At 42.0% G+C, this 4,787-nt stretch overlaps 1 long non-coding RNA gene across 1 annotated transcript in view; it reads left to right on the plus strand.

The window, feature by feature from the left end:
- The window catches only part of LOC132015456 (uncharacterized), an 11,977-nt gene extending 7,496 nt beyond the window's left edge, over nucleotides 1–4,481 (plus strand). The window contains exon 3 of the long non-coding RNA XR_009403694.1: nucleotides 3,364–4,481. This is a non-coding gene — a long non-coding RNA (uncharacterized LOC132015456). The remainder of the gene's footprint in view (nucleotides 1–3,363) is intronic.
- The last annotated feature ends 306 nt before the right edge of the window (nucleotides 4,482–4,787 follow it).

The raw sequence follows: 4,787 nt of genomic DNA on the forward strand, positions 1-4,787 counted from the left end.
GGGGCGTGGCCTCGCTGGACAGAGTCAGTCCGCGGGGCGTGGCCTCGGACACCGGCCGGTCACCCTGCGCCCGGCACCCGGCGAGACCGCGCGGCCGGCCCCCCGCTGCGCCAGGGCGCCCCAGCCCTCTGCGCCCGCAGGCTCTAGCACGAGGCCCGACACACAGTAGGTGTTGTACGGACCGGTGCATGAAGGACGGGCCAGCAGGCGCGATGGGACGGCGGACACAGAAGCTGAACCAGTCTCTGCACCCACCCGCCCCTCGGAATCACCCGCTTCCCCCCCATTCAGCCTCCTCTGGGGGAGGGAGAGGCTCCTGCTTCCCTCGGGGCTCAGCTGCTGGGGCAGAGCCTCCGGGTGCTCCTGCCCAGCTCGGCCTCCTTCCCGTGGGGAGCCTTTTAGCTCGGATGGTCTGCGGGAGGAGCTGACTCTTCAGGGTGGTCATGACCTCGTCTGCAAGAAGAGGGAGCTTCGGGGGCCCTTCGCCACCCACGGCCACCCACCGGAGCCCCGGCGTTCGCTGTCACGGCTGTTTGCTTGCATTGGGTAGGGGGTGCTCACCCAATGCAGTAAGTTCAGAAAAGCAAACAAATAAATAAATAATAAATAAGACAAAATGTGTAACTATTAGGAGAGGGAGAGCATATTTTTCATTATTGGCTAAAAAAAAAGAGTTTATTTGGAAAATTTAAGAATTTTAAAAAAGTACTATAAATATTAATAGTAGATAACATAAATTAGATAATTATATATACAAATTCTAAATATATAAATTAGTACATAAATTAGATAGTATATGCTTTGGATAATATTACACTATATATATTAGAAATAATAAGATTTCAACAACATACATAATTTTAAGTAAATAAAATCAGTTGCTTTCTTACATGCCAGTGATAATCACTGAGATTATAATGGGTGATTATAGAATGGGTGTAAGATTCCACTGACAACAGGAAACCCGCTCTATAAACTACTTAGGAATAGTTCCCAAGAAATGCATGGGGAAAGTATATGAGGAAAACTATAAAAATCTAATAAGAGACATAAAATAAGACTTGAATCAATGGAGATGCAAATCATGTTTCCAGAAAGCCTCAGTATAGTAAAGACGGCAATTCTCTTCAGATTATTTTTTATGCTAAACATCATCCCTGCAAAATTCCAATGGGACTTTTTTGTGGGGTAGATTTTAGACATGGATAAAATTAGTTTAATGTAAAAGATAAACATGCAAGGGAGTCAGAATGTTTCTGAAAAACCCACATGAACAGTGAGGAAATGCCGACCATACCATATAGCAGACAAAATGTGGAATTACCGCAGCACAGTAACGGTGGGGATACAAAGAGATCAGAGAAGCGGAAGAAAGAATAAAAAAATTACCCAAGCATGCATGGCACTTCAGTGTGTGCTTGAAGGTGACATTTTAAATCCAGATGAAAAATAATAGTTTCACAGATACTGATGGGGCCAATAAGCAGGCGTTTGCATGGTGGGGACAGGGTGCCCTACACTGAGGTCCAGAGGTGAGAGGGTCCCTTTTATAGAACCGTCATTTTATTATTTTGAAAGTTTTCTCACACTTGGACTATGACTGTTGATTCCAAAGATGGGGCTTGCATATTTGCATTTGAGAATTTTCAAGCAGATGGCAGTAAAGAGTCTTGGTTGAAACACAAGCTATTGTAATATGACAATTTTCCAGGATATGAAAGTCAAGCGCCTAGCTCCCACCTGGTAGGTATGTATCCTTCTGCTGAAGACAGAGGGAGTAAGATCGGGCTCAATGACTGAACGTGACTCCAGCCTCTGTATGCAACCACAGGTTTCTTCAAAGAGTAAATAAAATGAATAGATAAAATAAAACAGTAAACGAACAGTGACAACAAACCTATAATCCTCAGGGTCCTGGGTAAGAATTTGAACATTTCATGCTGTAGTTTATATGCTTTGCTGGTAATTTAATTTATCAAGTAATATTGCTGAGTTTCCAACTCAAACTACAAGTATTTCAGTATTCATGAATCGCTATATAATTACTAATATTTATTTTCTATTAATTTATTCTGTAAAAAAATTAATTTGTGCTGATGTTTACTATTAAGAAAAATAGTATTTAACTTATTTTTTTCCCTTTTATTATTTGCACGAGGGCACTCTATTGAAGCATCCTATTTCTCATAAGATACTACAATATTAAGTCCAGACATATTACAGCTTTCACATAAAAAACAGAGGCTCTACAGGAAATAGAGGATATAAATATATGACTTTGAGAAGGGAAGGTCTTCTAACCTTAATTCAAAGGGTAAAATAATTTTTAAAAAGTTGGACAGATGTAGGGAGGTAAGATAATATATTTGTAAATCACTTTTTAAAACTATAGTATTTAAGTATACAAGCAAAAAAAGAAGTAAAAAAAAAAAAAAAAAAAAAAAAAACAGAAGCAAAAATCTATAATGAAAATGCAGACCCGGGACAGGCTAGGGAATGCGTGTCCCAGAGAGCCCCGAGCAGTAGCCACAGCCTCACGGCGTGAAAGCTTCCTGCAGATCAGTTCAAACAGTTTGACACTTGGGTACAAAACAGTCAACGAAATGGGGGTGGAATTAAGCGAATGGGAAGACGATGACCGTCACTTGTCATCAGGAAATGAAAATTAACCGGAGATATCATTGTGGCTATTAGGATAAAAGAAATAGTTAAACTATGCAAAACTGGGAAAAAGCACGCTAAATCCAAACAAAACCCATATAGGATTGGATATGGGAGGAAATGGGTCTTGTTGACCGCCAGGAAGAAAGAAACTCACGCAGGTCCTGTCAAGAAATGGGAACTTGGAGACTGATGACAAGCAGGGACTTGGTCTCCCCAGGAAAGTTTCAGGTCTGCTTGGCTGAGCTTGTTTCAAATGCAGGTCCCTGGAACCCACCTCAGTGTACTGACCCTGGCTCCATGGGGATTGGGGGGCCATCTTTCATCTCTCGAAAATTCCCAGGTGGTACCAGTCCAGGGGTGAGCAGGAGCTGCTGTCAGATCCACACAATGACAGTCTTCCCACGAGCAGCACACCATGAGGAGTCCAACGTGCAGGAGGGATTAGAGCAGACCCAGGCCCTTGGGCTCCCCTAGAACCTGCACCACCTTGAACCCCTACACATCAGAGCTCATGCTTTGTAGCCATTCAAAGCCATACACACCTGGAAACCAGCCAAGGTCCAGTTGGCATAGGCCACCTGGAAAGGCTGAGAAACGCAAAAACAGCTATACAGATATGTGGGATTTCTTTTCTGCATCTTTTTATTATTTCACGGGTGGTGGTGGTGATAACTTTATTATTACTTATTTATTTTACAGCAAACAGGGAAGGGCAGAAGCAGAAGGAGAGAGAGAGAGAGAAAATCTCAAGCAGGATTCACGTTCACTCGGAGCCTGACTTGGGGCTCAGTCCCATGACCCTAAGATCTTGACCTCAGCGGAAATCATGAGTCTGATGCTCAATCATCTCTGTGCCTTGATAACTTTTTCTTTTTTTAATTTTGGAAGAAAAATTTAAATAACAATGTATAAATTAACTACGATGGACATTGCAGACTGTGATAACACAGAAAATGCTATGGAGGAGATGATGCTGAGTGAAATAAGCAGAGAGAGTCAATTATCATATAGTTTCACTTACTTGTGGAGCATAAGGAATAACACGGAGGACATGGGCAGATGGAGAAGAGAAGGGAATTGGGGGAAATGGAGGGGGATACAAACCATTTGAGACTGTGGACTCTGAGAAACAAACTGAGGGCTTTGGAGGGAGGTGTGAGGGGGTTGGGTGAGCCCGGTGGTGGGTACTCAGGAGGGCACAGATTGCATGGAGCACTGGGTATGGTGCATAAACGATGAGTCTTGGAACACTGAAAAAATAAAATTAAAAAATTAAAAAATAGAAAATGTTTGCTATCTATGTAATGAAAAAAGCTGAATTAAAATGTGTTTCTGTAGTTTGAGTGTGGCCGCTTAAACAAGGCCATATGATTTAGGGAATGTACAACCCAGACAGATAGCCTATCAAGTACATCAAGGATTGGATCAAAAGCATGTAGATAGCATACGAAGTACATGAGATGTGTTTATTGAACTGGGGAATGGGTGGATAAGTAACTGATAAGTGTCCAGGAAAGACTGTAGGGAAGTATGGAAAACAATTTTGAGAAGGAAGCAGCAGATGAGTGATTTCAAAATTTTCACAACTCTTCTCTATTTTCCAAATTTACTTTAACAAGTTCATATTAATTTTTTAAAAATGATTAAATAGAATCTGATTATAAATCAGGCTTCCAGCTTTGGGTCCTGCAGGGACCTACAAGAGGTCCCAGAAGAGAAGAGCAGATCCAGGACACAAAGCATTCTGCAAAACCGTGATCAGGATTCTTCCAGAGACACTGTCATGGGGGGAACAGAGGCGGGGGGGACTTGTAGACGAAAAGGGAGTAAAGCGACAGCCCCAACCAGAACCTAATGTGCAGCCCCAACAAGAACCTAATGTGGGTCCAAATTGGGTCCTACTATAGGATATATATGTAGGAGATATAGATCTCGAATATATTCTTGGGATAATTGGAAAAATCAGGCTTCAGTCTGGATATCGGTAGTATTATAAATGTATTTGTACGTTTTTCAGTGTAACACTGGCTGTAGAGTAGAACATACTTCTTTGTAGGAGATATAGGTAGGTGTCTATAATCTAAATATCATGAGGCTTCCAGCCTCCAAACAGTTCAAAAATC

The sequence above is a fragment of the Mustela nigripes genome, chromosome 4, assembly GCF_022355385.1.
Source record: "Mustela nigripes isolate SB6536 chromosome 4, MUSNIG.SB6536, whole genome shotgun sequence".
Lineage (NCBI taxonomy): Eukaryota > Metazoa > Chordata > Mammalia > Carnivora > Mustelidae > Mustela > Mustela nigripes.